Source organism: Argiope bruennichi, chromosome X1 (genome assembly GCF_947563725.1).
Source record: "Argiope bruennichi chromosome X1, qqArgBrue1.1, whole genome shotgun sequence".
Classification (NCBI taxonomy): Eukaryota; Metazoa; Arthropoda; class Arachnida; order Araneae; family Araneidae; genus Argiope; species Argiope bruennichi.
In genome coordinates this window covers 12,478,295-12,494,122 of record NC_079162.1, presented here as the reverse complement: position 1 = coordinate 12,494,122, position 15,828 = coordinate 12,478,295, and the positions used below count along the sequence as shown (strand labels likewise).

The 15,828-nt window shown below is 28.6% G+C and overlaps 1 protein-coding gene across 4 annotated transcripts in view; it reads right to left on the bottom strand.

The window, feature by feature from the left end:
* LOC129959074 (leucine-rich repeat-containing protein 24-like) overlaps positions 1 to 15,828 on the bottom strand; it is a 497,442-nt gene that overhangs the window by 210,448 nt on the left and 271,166 nt on the right. For all 4 annotated transcript variants that reach the window (XM_056071869.1, XM_056071868.1, XM_056071870.1 and 1 more), the window contains one exon: positions 1,230 to 1,300. The gene's annotated coding sequence lies outside the window, so the exon portion shown is untranslated. The remainder of the gene's footprint in view (positions 1 to 1,229; positions 1,301 to 15,828) is intronic.

The following is a 15,828-nucleotide window of genomic DNA, read 5'->3' as shown; positions in this document are numbered from 1 at the left end:
TATATTTTAAGACTGAAGTGTCTTAATACCTGATGGAAAAATGTCACGTAACCTGACAGTTTTCTTCATAGAACATTCGAATAATGGATTTGTAATCTAAAATATTTTTATGAAATGAATTTATTTCTCAAAATTACTATAATAAATTTAACAACAAACTCTCACATTTTTTAAAACTTTCTTTCATCAACCCAATTCTGTTTTTCATTAAATTTGTCAACAACACGATTTGTCCACAATCTCAAATATCGCCATTATTAGTATATATTTAAAAAAAATACCGTGTTACATAATTAAGATTTTGATTTGACTGCTTTTTTCAACTCATATAGAAGAATTTGTTGTATTTAATCGAATGCCTTTCTAAATGGTTCTACAAGGGGGGACAAACTGAACTCAATAAAAACCAGAGAGAAGAAATGGGTCAAAGCTATACAAGAAAGTAAAATGAGATGCATCCTCTTTTTATCATTTAGATTTGAAGTAAAAGAGGAAACTAATAAAAGACATCTTTCTAAAAATGCAGAGCGTCTCCCGAAAAATATTACTTATGAAGTTCAATTTATAAGTTCTTTTGTGTTACGAACCTTTAAAGTACTACATGTATCGAAAGTAGGTTTTTTTTTTTTTTTTTTTTTTTTTTTTTTTTCAGGAAAAGGAAATTCTTATGAAGACGTTCAATATCTGATGAAAAGATGAAAATAAAATATTTGCATTCTGCCAGCATGGGCTATTGTTATTGAATCCTATGATACCACAGAAGCACTTTTTGAATGGTATTTCCTTTTTAAAATTGAAATAAGTCGTTGCATCAAATACAGTACTAGCTGTATTTATTTTTCTTTAAACCATTTCAAGAGAAATAACTGAATGTATAAATCATTCTAATGCTATTTATATATTTATATATAGTTTATTCTAAGAATTTCTGATAAGAACTTCAGAATTATGTTGATTGACTCTTTTTTATTTTTGCAATAACTTTAACTACAGTTTTTCAGCGAATTTCTGATGTCATTATCATTTGCTTACCTTTTATTTTTTAGTCGTTTAATCGTTTTTTAATTTATCATAAAATCTTTCCGAATTAACATGAGAAAATATTAAAATTTATTTCATAGAAATAAACCATTGCATAGCTTCGAGAAAGTAAAATAAAGTTACTATTCGCTCATTCAGTTAATAGAATTTAGGATGTTTAGGACAAAAATAGAATGAAAGTATCTTACCTTCCGTCAATTTTCGAAACAATGCTGAATAGAAGACGAGGCTTCAAATTCAAGGATATTCTTTTAGATCCCTATAAAAATCCAAACACAATTTAAATTTTATTTTGATGATTATTTAAATATTCTTAAAATATTACATCTGATTATTAAAAATTACAAAGGGATGAATTAAATATTATAAAAAGCATTCTTTATTGTCCAATATTTGAATCATTTACAGACATTCACGTGTCGACTGAAAAATACGAATAATTTAAGTTTTCTGAATCCTGTTAATTGTGGAACTCCAAATACAGTTGGGATATCTTGGAATTCCTGAACGCAAAATTGCAATGCAAATATAAGAAATAGAAATTATTTAAAAAATCAGCTATTTTTCTTAGTTTTTGTTCAAAAGTCCCTGTTAACCTTCACTGTGTTTTTAAAGAGCAATAAAAATTCTTCTGTTTTTACCTGAATAATATTTCTAGAATACTTTTGCTTTAGAATTTTCCAGCTGATTGCTACCAAACAAATAAAAACCAAATTATTTTTAAAATGCGAGTTGTTCTTACAAAGAATAAATGTATATCTTTCAAAGGTCTAATTTTTTATAATTCTTTTCAATATTCATTATTATTTTCCAAATTTAATGGAATCTCCTTAAAATTTTGGATTGGAAAATATGTTTCTCATTAAATTTCTAACTTAAAACATACATAAAAAATAATCATTAGCTTCAAATCTGAAAAAGCTTTAACGAATGCAATTCTGAAAGCAAAATATGGATTTATCTATAACAAAGGACATTACTTTCTATTCAATCTTCAGAGTGAATTACGTTTTACACTATGCATAATAGATATCGTAATATCACAGAAGATGCAGTAGAAAATGAGCCAGAAAATGCTGTGCTTTTTCTAAAAGTATTCTCTTTCTTGGCATCTTGCCTGTTTTGTTTTTCATTGAAAATGTTAAGCAAACGCTGTGAAGTGTCCGTACGGCAAAACATAAAACTTTCTTACTTCATCGATATTTATGATGTGGTTTCACAGCAAACAAATGTTTCAATCCTTTTCACCAATTTGTACTTAAATAAATGAAAAAAAATATTTCGAGGTGAATAGGATTCCTTTATTTATCTGTGTACCACGAAAATTTTTCCATCGGTGGTTAATCTCTGTAGGATTTGCTTATTCGTGGGCATCCAGAATTTAAATACTTTAAAGTAGTTACAAAAGAATATAGTTTAGAATCGAAAACACTTTTACATTTTAAGTAATTGAGTTTGAATTAAGATTACAAAAGTTTAACATAACCGTTGTGTTGAACAATATTTTTAAAACTACTATTTAGCAATTTCAGTTAATCATCATTATTACAGTGTTGATGAAGAATACGCTGATTTCAAAAATCGTAAAATTCCGTCTGAATATGCAGTGAGGTCCAAAATGATGGACACTTTTGAAAATTTTTATGTTTTCTAGCTTTGTATGCTTATAGAAAATGTTACGTTTCACAAAATGCAAAGTCTTGCATATCAAATTAAAGAAAATTTTATACTGATATCAATACAAAAACAGACTCAAATATTTGCAATACAAAAACAAATTCAAATATTTGCAATACAAAAAAGCAATACAATATTTTTCGAGATACATTAGATGCCGATGACAGCAGTGAACTATCAGTACTTAGTGACGTAGTTTTTATTTTTCGTTACAACTTCATGTCGATGTTTCTTTGAGCCGACGAGAGTTGTAAGCTCTTATTTCGTGATTACATGATTCCAGGAAACAATTATATCTTCAATAAGTTCTCTTTTATTTTATGGACGCCTCATTCATACAAGAGTTTTCAAACGGCGCCATAAATTCTCAATAGAACTGAGTTCAGGACTGTTTCCTGGCCATGATAATAATTCAATGATCTTTGTACTAAACCAATCTTTCGATATATTTGCTGTGTGGCAAGGAGCTGAATTCTGCTGGAAAAAAATAACGATGCGTTGTTTAACGATCACTGATGGAAGGTATAAGTTTTGGCTTTAGAACAGTGTCAATGTATACTTGCATTTAGTGTCTCATCGATAACATGAAAGCGCCCAATACCGTTTGTTGACATATATGACCAAATAATAATGATGCAAACTGAGTTCTTCACAGTTGCCGGAATGCAGTTAGGATGCAGCTCATTGTTTATTCCATGTCTTACATATTTTTGCCCATCAGTACCGAATAACAATATCTTTGTTTCATCACTCCATATAACTTGTGACCACTGATCATCTGTCCAATTTATGTGTTCCTTTGCCTACTGTAATCTTTTTATGTGCTGCTGTAAAATGAGATAAGCCTTTTTCGGGGAATTCTATCTCTTAGTTCAACATCTAATAATCTTCTCCTGATTGTTCTAGAATTGACAGAAACGCCAGCATCATTCAATTGACTTCTGATGGTCGCTGATGGCATTCTTTTATTTTGGAGACATATTCTTTTTATTCTTCTGCCATCAACAGATGTGGTGGAACTTTTTCGGCCTTTTCCTGCTTTGTTTTTATCGAATTTGTCTCCTAATATCTTAAAAACTACTTTCGAACTCCAGATATAGTCACTGAATCACCTTCCTGTCTTGCAATTTCAGTATAGGAAAGGCCACATTCTTTCATAACACAATAATGTTACTTCGCTTTTTAGTTGTCCAATGTATTCTTTAATTTATGTCATTCTTCTTTACTAAATATTAGAAATATTTCCAAAAATTACAATTAAATATTAAACAATTTAACACAATTTCATACTTTTAATTTAATTGCATGAAAAAGAGCCTTCCTTTTACAGAAAAAAGCAGTATAATGACTTGTTAAAATTTTAAACATGATGTCAGCTTCTGCTGGCAGTTATTGACATTTGAAACAGTATAAGAAGGAAGCCTACTTAATATACCTTAGTGAGAACTCTAATATATTTTATTGCTTGGGAAAGAAAAATACAAGAAAATCCCTCAACCTCCATTTTCAGATAATTCCCCTTTCCAGTGAAGTTGCGGTTCAGTTTACCTGATGTTGAGGATTAGGTTTGTACACATAATCTTATTCTTTGAGTCAATCGGAACTAATCTTCTATCTTTTAAGCAGTGGGTTATTATTGCTATTACTTTACAGTTACAACCTCTTTACACCCGGCATTTTTTTAAGAACAAAAAATAGTTTCAAAAGAAAATATTTTTCATGATCTGAAATATATCTAATGCAATAAAGTAAATAGATTTGGCATTAATTCTTGGAAAGCGATTTTAAAATTTTGAAAGAAATGCTTCAGATTAAAATGGTTTAAATAAATTCACAAGACTGATAAAAGAACAGTTTCTTTATAATTTTTTACTGATATAAAGATATGACATGAGTTAAAGTGCAAAATCTTGATTATGTCATGCTGAGCTGAACATGTCGTATAAATAAAGACAGAACTCTTATACATATTTAACTAACGAAACAATTTTTTATATTTCTAAGTTTTATAATTTCATTTAGATCCTTTTGTTGCTATGAATTTTATTTTTAAGGATTAATAATGGAAGAATTTTATTGAAAATGAAATACATTCTCAAATTATATTTTATAATATTCCCGGAAACCAGATGGATATTTTAGAGACATGGTATATATATATATTCAACATAAATTTTGAAACCTTACTTATTATACTATGTGTCCAAGTTAAAATTAGAAAAACAAACACTGTTCTTCGACTATTAATTTTTTATACAGCAAAAACAACAACAACATTTAAGTTATTTATTGAACTGACCTAGGCGAAGGGAAGGCATATTATTTGAAATGTATGCTAGAATAATATTTATTTTAATTGTGAAACAATTTTGAAAAAAAAAATGTGAAATAGTGAGTCTCATCTGAATATTTTGGAACAAAGTTTAAAAACCTTTATTGATTAATAGTATCATTAATGAAGCGAATTCTTCATTACGAGCATTGAGCAGAAAAGAAAACACAAACATTTAATTAGCAGTGTGCAAAAGAGGTAATTATCTCATTACAGACATACTAAGTGGCCAAAGAAATTTGCTCAAGTCATTAGTAATGAGTTCTAGCTTTGCAAATAGTTTTATTCCGGAACCGAAAATTTAAAGTTGGGCGGAAAAATATGAAATCTTTCCCTTCGAAGCAATACATACCGCTCATACTTGAACTCTTTTTTTAAGTCATGGTTGCAATAAAGTATCGAAATTGCACCATTAAGAAAAGAGCCCTTGAGCTATATTTTGTTGAACCCAAGATATTTATCTCAGCCAGAAAACTTTCCATAACTTCGGCGAGAAGTTTTTCAACCCAAATCCCTATTGCCGTTTAAAGATAAAACTTGCGTGATTTTTTGATGCTGCTCGCAGGCATAACTGATATTGACGTAGTTATTTACATCGAAAGCTTCTTCTTTCTTCTGCACGGTGTTGAAAAAAACCACTCTATCAATCAATTTTGTCACAACATCAATCAGCACCGACTTTAGCCACAAGAATCAACATTATCAAACGCTGTTTTACTACTAATTTTTTTCATTCTTAATGCTATTTAAGGGATGCTTATATTTTTAAAATTCTCTACAAAAACATGAATGTGCGTAAGCAGCAATGTATATTTTCAGGCTCGATTCATTGTTAGCATCAGTTAGTAAAAAAATGCTTTTTTTTTGCATTTATTCTATGGAGGTAACCTTTGCATCCTTCAGAAGGATAATATCTAGGAGAAAAATGCCAATGTAAGTGGCTTTCTTAAATTTCTTCAAAGATTGAAAAGTAAACCAGAAAGTAAATTTCTAAAATATTCTACACGAACGAAAATTATAAGCGTTTTCTTATTTTAAAAGAGAAAGAATAGTAGAGAAGACTAAAATATATCATGGTTATGTTTTTATAATGACATATCTATTAAACACTGAACATAGTTAAATAATTTCTTTTTTAATTTCCATGTAAAAGCGAAACTGTATGCTTTATAACAAGTGGGAATGATTGCTTTATAACAAGTAATTGTTTGTTTGTTTCTTATGGCACTTGCCACTGACAAGCCCGCTGTTACGAAGACAGCGATTTAAGCCTGAGGGAGAACGTCTCTTATTTTTTATAGCAGCGCCAACTAGGGCCAAGAGTACGACTTTGCCACTCGCGCATCATTCATTCGCTTGCACAACCCCTTTTTACAGGAGGGCACATTCACACATCTCACAGATAGAACAACAGAAGAACAACCATGCCCAAACCGGGACTCGAACCCGGGACGCCCAGATCACGGGGAAGACGCGCTACCCCTATGCCAGGACGTCGGCATAACAAGCAATGATTTTGTTATGTGAAATATCAATTAGATCTCAAAAGCTGGAAAGTAATATTTAGGAAATGAACATTCTTGAAGTTTTTTATAAGAAGAGATGAACAAAACATGAAATCTTATTTCTTTCTTAGGTAGGATATGACTACTGTGCTGTCTGCGCCTTGATAAATCTCAAAGCTGCAATGAAATCAGCGAAATTACAATCACTACACATGGATATCCAATTTTACTCAATCAATAAGAAGCAACTATTCGGGTTTCTAAATATTCTTTCAAAATAATATGAAAATGCATAAAATGTTTATTTAGTGGAAAATGGAATTTCTTGCATATTTTATATATCTTTCTTTCTTTTTTTAAATTTCAGCAGTCAAACTTCACGTCTACCTCTCTCCCAAAGAGTATCTAGTATTTAATTAAAGCCATTCAACTGCCCTTCTATAAGAAGCTTAAAAAATGTTTAAATAGACCTACTGTGTTCGACAATGAAATGGCGAAAGTTTGCCTTAAGATCTCTAGAAAACAGCTTTTGTTTTCTTATGCGGAATAAAAAAAAATCCTTTCTAGAAAATGGATCATAAGACTTTGATGGCGACAAGCAGGATTGAATAATCTAACCAAAATAAGGCTTCCAATCATAACGCTTGGGGTTGTAGAAGTTGATTAAAAAAATTTTAAAGGAATTTTTCTACAAGCAGTATAAAAAACGATTTATTATTGTGTAAATTACTTGAATATTTTATAATAACTATATTCACGATAGAAAAATATATAAGAATTTTTGAGCAAATTTCTGAGTTAGTCTGAAAAATTTTCTGAAAATAGCATTCAAAATATTTTACATTTCATTTTCGGCACAGTTCTGTTGTGGTCAGTTGAGATCGTACTTTTATAAAATTTTCACAAAATAGCCTTAAATATTTACATTTAATGTGGATGAGTCAGTTTTTTCAATGAATTCAAAATATATAGAGAAAGATATATGCAAAGATATATATATATATATACAAAAGTATTAGAATCAAGTTAGTAGGAAAAACAAAAACCACGTAAAAATTAAACCAAAAAAATTATTAAAAAAATATAAAAAAAAGAATCCGAATATATATATATATATATATATATATATATATACAGTGGCTCAAAAAATTGAGAGTACACCTTGCGTTTATTTGATAAATGCGACTTTCAATATAAATAACACATTACCGGGAAGTGCAAACTTGTTTTTATTTTTACACATAACAAATGGTTTAATTTAGAGTAAAAATAAAGAAAAATCAACAAAAAATTTCCAAATTCTGAAAAGTTTCAGAAGCATTTTAAATAAACATACGCAGAATTTTGCCTCAAAAAATTGAGAATACACCAATGAAATTTTTGCAATATCACGCATAGAAACAAAGTGTCACTATTAAATTGCATGTCTTTTGGCTCTTATAATGGTCTTTAAACATCATGGTACCGATTCGACCCATTTTTGGTGGTATCTGTAGATATTTTACCCCATTCTTCTTGCACCACTTGTTTTAAATGGGTTTTGTTTCTAATTTTGTATTTTTGAACCACTTTTTCGATATGACCCGCAAATATTCAATGGCATTGATGTCAGGGTACTGTGGTGGTGTGTGTAACTGTTGCTTACAATGAAAAGGACATCATATTTTGACGTTACGTGCATTCTGTTTTGGGTCGTTGTCCTGCTGGAAAATGGAATTTCCATCTAAACCCAAATTTTTAACACTTTCCTTTAGATTGCTGCTACCATATGGTTCATCCAACTTGTTGCAGAAACTTTTCAAATCATAGGCAGAAGTGTAAGTGCTGAAACTGTGCTAAATGCCATTAAACAAGCTGGATATAAAAGTAGCATTGTTAGAGAGAAACCGTTCACCAGCTTGCAAATTCAGAAAAAGCATTTGAAGTTTGCAAAAACTCATAAATTGCAGACCAATAACCTTTGGAAGAAATCTATATTTAGCAATGAAAGAAACCTCAACATTTTTGATAGTGACAACCATCTTATTGTATGGAGAAATCCTAATACTGCTTTGTATCCAAAAAATTTACGTCCTACAGTTAAACACGATGGTGATTCCATGGTGATTTGAGGTTATATGGCTTCATCCTGGGTAGGAAATTTAATTTTTATAGATGGCATTATAAATGATATAATTTACTTGGATATACTTCGCAGCAATCTAAAGGAAAGTGCTAAAAATTTGGGTTTAGATGGAAATTTCATTTTCCAGTAAGACAACGACCCAAAACAGAGTACACGTAACTTCAAAATATGGTGTCTTTTTCATTGTAAATAGAAGTTACACACACCACCACAGTACCCCGACATCAATACTATTGAATATTCGTGGGCCATATTCGAAAAAGGGGTTCAAAAACACAAAATTAGAAACAAACCCCATTTAAAACAAGTGGTGCAAGAAGAATGGGGTAAAATATCTTTAAATACCACCAAAAATGGGTCGAATCGGTACCATGACGTTTAGAGGCCATTATAAGAGCCAAAAGACATGCAATTTAATAGTGACACTTTATTTCTATACGTGATATTGCAAAAATTTCATTGGTGTATTCTCAATTTTTTGAGGCAAAATTCTGTGTATGTTTATTTAAAATGCTTCTGAAAATATTCAATTTAGAAATTTTTCTTTTATTTTTCTTCATTTTTACTCTAAATTAAACCATTTGTTATGTGTAAAAATAAAATCATGTTTGCACTTCCCGGTAATGTGTTATTTATATTGAAAGTCGCATTTATCAAATAAACGCAAGGTGTACTCTCAATTTTTTGAGCCACTGTATATATTATATTATATATTCGTTATATATTTTCAATATATAACGAATTACGAAAGTTTATTAGGTTTTTTCACAAAATTAATTTTTAATTAATATTTCTGTTATTAGGATTTTTTTGTAAATAGCATTTTCTTAAACATTTTGAAAAACTTTATTTCTATATTTCTTTTTTTATTACAAAATGTTTTTTAAATCGGAACTGATTTTTTTTCTCTATACAAATGAACTGTTAAATCATAAAATATAAAATGATAAAGTAGTATTTTTCATTTGCTAGAACAAATCTTTAAAATTTCTTAAGAAAGAAATATAGTTTGTAGCTCACTTCATTTAGTGTGCATCTAAAATTAGCGATATAATGAATGAATCTACATAATTGTTCTTGAAAGGTATTCTTATGTTTGCTTGTGTTTATTTCAGTTTCTCTTTCCCTGTAAAACTGTTAATAGTCGTTTCTTTTTAAATTATTTTTATTAAAAATGTTATTTACACATCATTTTGTTAATATGTTTTTATGAGACTAATATTTTAAAAATATCTAGAATAAAAAAGGCTTTATATGACATAATCTAGTAATCTTCATATTATCTTTATTCAATTACTTTTGTTTTAGAGAAAGATCATCTCATTTGATGTATCTTTCATGCCGTAGAGACCAAAGAAATGCAAATGGTACTTTATAACACTTATGCATGAGTAATATTCTTCTAAACTTATAGAAAGAACACAAAGAGGATGTTTAAATTTCCAAGGTTTAAATATTTTTATTACATTCTACAGTTGTTTCATAGAAATAATTATTTTAATTAATATTTTAAGGGGCTCTTAAAAATTTAATCTTAATTATAAGGAAATAATTATTAGCTTTTTTGGATGCCCATATTGTAGTTAACAGCACGAAAAGCAAATTGAAATACTTTTTATTCGATAAATGACAGATGAACATATTTTCCCATGCATTTTCTAGAATAAATCTACGAACTCTGAGTTGCATTATTGAGAAATTGAAGCATTATTGAGAAATTGAAGCATTATTGAGAAATTGAAATATCTGGAATTATTTCAATAGGTTGAGAAATTTTTGCGTTTAGCAATGGTGGAACTCTTTAGGAATGTTCCGCATGAAGTGTGAAAATTTTACCATACCACTGGATATTTGTTTTATAAGCGGATCAATTTTCTTTTTGGCTTTCAGTATGAATCCGTCACTAATCTTGATCAAAATGATTTCATATTGGCTTACTGTGTAAATTAGAAATATCTATGAATTTGATATTCCTTATGTATACTAAAAAACCTTATTTCATGCCTTCATGAAATCTGTATCATATCCTTTTTCCAAGGTACAGAATAAATTTTTTCATTAGAATCAGAAACTTATAGTGTTACTAGAAATGCAATTTTCTTAAAGCTCCTCTGAAAAATGATTGAAAGAATTTTATTTGTTATTATAAATTTTTTGAATTAGATATTCAGAATAAAGAGCAATTGTTTTCAGACTTCTAATTTATTTACTTCAGCAGATGGAGCGTCTGTCTATTTCTGAAATAAAATTTCAATGAAGAAATGATAGTACTAATATTTATTAAGACCAAACTGTTTTTAAAAACTTACTTGAATTTTTTAAACTATCAAATAATGTATAACATAAACTGACTGTAATATTCTTTATACCAGTAATAGACAAAAATTTCGTCCCTACTTGATTAAATTAACTAATTAACACAATCTTAGGGAGAAATTAAGCCTGCTACTAAAAGTTTCCAAATTTTTTTTTTATTAATAAATTTTGAATGTAGCCAGTTTCTGTCTAATTTGAATGGGTATTCATTTCATACTCCTAAGTACAGCCCTCATCACAAAAGGGAAGACGCTTCTCTTCCCTTTGCCATACCCAACGCAAATGCTTTTATAAACAGATTTACTAATTTTCTTTCTAATAAACCAGGGTCTACTACCCTCTCTGCATCACCACAACAGTGTAATGATGGGAACACTACAGCAAGGAGGATCTCAAAGGAAACATAATTGCTTCGAGATGAGAATAAACTCAAGGAGAAATAATTTCCTTTTTAAAAGATAATCTCAACCTGATAGCATGATACCATTAAAATATTTAAATACATTAATGCAATTGAAAGATGAAGGAAAAATTTTGAATTAAAATGCTTTATTTAAAGTATTTAAATTTATCAAACCATTCTACTACAAAGACAATATTTGGAGACTGTAATTTTTATTTGCAATTTTCAAATGTTGCTAGATTTATCTTTTTGAATTTATTAAAATACAATGAAAAACTAAATTTGTATCGGTATCTGGAATAAGTGCGAAATTAATTTATCAGGAAATCTTGAAACATTATTTACGAATGAAAATATCGAAATGTTAAAACGAGTCTTCCATAAAAACATCATTTCTTTATGCATCGCCATAATCTTTTGTTTCCATCTGCAAATTGAAAGAAATAATGTGTATTTGAATATGTTAATTTTTTCAATTAATTATAAATTTCTTTTGAAACAAGAAATCAGTGCTAACCCTTTTTTTATTTTAAAGAATGACATTTTAATATTCTATTAATTGAAATCAAAAATAATTCTTTAGCGTGGAAATATTCATGGAAATAAATTGACTCGAACAGTAACAATTCTTAAACAAACGCAATTAAATAAAGCTATTGATGAATACTGTCAATTGAATAAAAAAAATGATTTTATCCTTTCATTGAAAAAAATTAATCTTCTACTAAGTTTTTGTACATTTACCTTCTCACCTTTCTTTAAAAAGTCTATCTCGATTAATTACATTTTTAAGCTGATTCATTTATACATTTTTTACTGAATTAATAAAAATCCAACTAAAAACACTGACACCATTTATTACTCGTAATTCATTGCCTCTGGAAGCTTTTCAAGAGCATCTTTTATAAATTCCTCATACTCTCCTATACTAACTCTACACTTAAAAAAATACAAAACTAATTATATAGGATTAAAACAGAAAATAAGAGATTCTAGTCACCAAAGCATTACAGGAAAAATGTTCTTCAAATTCGTTTGACCAAAAACATTTAATCACTTTCGCGAAAGAAAGAGCCGCATGCAGATAAAAGGCTTTATTCTCTTAAAACAAAATACTATTTTTTCTACCCAGAATTTAAACATAACAATAATATTACTCCAATGATGTTTAATTAATGCTTGAATAGCCTTAAAGTTTTTTCGATGACTTTGCTTTAAAAAGCTGGAATATTTTTTTTAATTGATCATTCACTCATACATAAATACATTTTTATGTACTTAAGTAATGTATTTTAACAGAAAAGTTGGCAATTATATACATGGATATACATATATGAGATTTATGCTCTGTAGTTATAATTTTGAGGAATTATAAAGGTAGTCAATGTTTATTGAGTTTCAATTTATCTACATTGCTTATTTTGTATCATCAGGCATTTGAATGATATTTGAAAGCCAGCACACTCTTATGTCTAGCGACTAGCTCGTTTGGACCATTTATCTGTTACAGAACTCGTTCACCCATTCCTCTATAAATATAGCATTCACATCTCTAATAATTCTAGAATAACAGAGCTTTTTATTTAATCCATATAATTTGTGTTTATAGTTTATTTAAAATGTATGCATTGAAATAAAATACGTATAAAGATTTAAAATAAGTTGCAAATTAAAATTAAATTTTAAAAAACAGCTATTTTAGGAGTTCCTAATAGATACACAGTCTGCATCGTTTTTGAATTTTATACTTCCTAATGTTTTAGTTATAAAAATTTTATTCCCATGTTATTGGTAAATAATTAATAGAATGATCATAATATTAGCAATCTTTCAAAATATTGTTAGAATATTAAGATAAGTAAAAGCTTTCTATGCTTGCTTGCTGTATGTGGTGTTTATATTCTGCATCTCCTCTTAATCAACTGGTACGAACTTCCTAAAGCTTAGTACACTTTTTTGAAAGACAAGATGAAGTTTATTGAAAATGTTTCTAAATGCATAAGTTAATTACACATTCAATAATTTAGAATTAAACTAAAGATTTGCTGTTTTTCCACTGTCACTCCGTAGTACTTCATTAATTTCATAAGAAATATTTTTATGCCTTCCTAAAATTAGAAAACGTACCTTCTTGATGATATTAGCTATATTTTCGTACATTTTTCTTCATTTTTTTATTTTTTAAAATATTAATAAATGATTGAATAGATTCGGATGATTTCGAATTTATGAAATGTATCGATGCCCTACATTGCCACGCAAAGGTGAGAATTTGAACTATTCCACCTTTATTTTTTGACATTTCCGTTTTATTTTTTTAAAATGTTTAACAGTATTTTTTATTAGTTTTAAAAGAATTCCTGAGTTTATTTAATTGCATTAGAAAATTATTGCCCATAAAATCTTCTGTCAATTTCACTTGAGTTTCTGCGAAATAATAAATAAGTAGCATCGTTATTGAGAGGAATATAAAATTTTCAATATTAAGAAATTTGGTGGAGAGATTTTTAGATATCTGAAAGAAAATGTAAGTCCATAGCTTTAATTCAAACCAAGGTAAGGAAAAGAAAAGCTGTTGCAAGAAAATGACGCAGATGCTCTAAAACCGCAGCTTCAGGCTATGACGGAACGTGTCGAAATATGATGAGTGTCTGAATCGGAAGTCCAAAAAGGAAGTCCTCTACAGCAAATGAGGCGAAGTTGGATGTATATGCCTTAAGAAATCGACACATTTTGAGAAAAAAATATTCACACATAATCTTCGAAATAAGAGAAGGCTCTCTGATAATTTTTCAAAGCTCTGAAATTCAGTTAATGGAAAATGAAGCAAAATTTTAAATTTTTTTCTGCGAAATCTACAAAGAAAGTGAAAATGCCTAAATATTTGCCATTTCTTTTCAGCATCAACATTGCAACATGTCTACAACTACATTTTATTTTTGTAAATTAATATCAATAATACAATTTTGAATTTAGAAAAGCATGCCTGTGGAAATCCATAAACTACTTTTAATTATACAGCCAATCCTTACATACAAAATAACTTTTCTCTAACTAATTTCAAATAGAAAGTAAAAAACTTTCTGCCTTTTCCCTTTATTTAAGAAATCAACATTAATTTTTAGCATTTCGAGAATATTTTAGCACTTCCTAGGCTTAATTTTCTAGAGATATCATGAAGTAAAAGCACTAAATGAATTGTATCCTTGTAGTTAGCAAGCTGAAACACTTGGGACTCCCTGCTGCATTAGAAGGCGTGATTAAAGGAAAACTAGAAGACAGATCGTCTGGTTTGAGAAGAATGATAATTCAGGAAATCTCATCTTATTTATTGGTTTCGTCTTGATATCTATTCTGAGATTTTCATCATATGTCCCGACGGTGTAGAACAAATAATTTTATCCCCCTTTGTTTCCTTTTGTTGTAGCTTAGACAGGAATGTGAAAAAAACTATCTGAAAGTAGATCTCTATTCTGGGATTTTCATTATTTGTTACAATGATGTACAACAAATGATTTTATCACGGCTTATTTCCTTTTGTTGCATTTCAGGGAGAAAAGTGATTCCTCGAATAATAATCTGAGGATAGAAGCATTCTATTCTTCTTTTTTATTGGAAGAAATGCAATTTGTAAGTAATGTTTATGTAATTTCAAAACAATTCTAAAAGAATACATAAACACAATCCTTAAAAGGCATTTGCTTGCTGACTTAAAGTAACTAAAGTTTCGTCTTTTTTCATTTTGCATTCATTTACATCCAAAAAGTAACAATAATTGTCAAAAAACCTTGGTTTTATATCACGCTTTTATACTCAACTTATTCCTTGATTTTATGTTTTGCAATTTGTTTTGTAAGATACTGTATAATGAAGTAAAGGACAACTTTTCTTGCAAATTTTTGTTCTATTCATTATGAATATTTTAATATTGAATCTGGTTAAAAATTCATATTTTATAAACATTTTATGATTTCTTAATTTTTTAAATGTTTACTAGTGAATTTAAACATATTTACTATGGTTTATTATTTAAACAAATTAGAATTATTTAAGTGTATCAGATTGTTTCAACATAAAATTACTCTTTCGATTTTAAGAAAATTTTATACTAAATAAAAAATTGCTTTAAAAAGCGCACTTCTGTTACCTTAGTAAAATATGGAAATTCATTCTGTCCTTTAAAAATATGAAGATCGAAGTAAAAAAAGTAAAAGTGCAAACAGCTCTTTAAAAACACTCTAAACACATTTCATTGTTTATTATTTCCAGCACTGCAGGCTTCTCTTTCACCTCCAGATTTTAGACAAAAAAAAAAAAAAACACCTAGTTTTAATCGCTCGATCTTTGAGTCTAATAAAAATTGTGCATTTTTAAACCCATATTATTGCTATTACTATTTTATTTTTTCAGTCCATTATTTATTTCATAA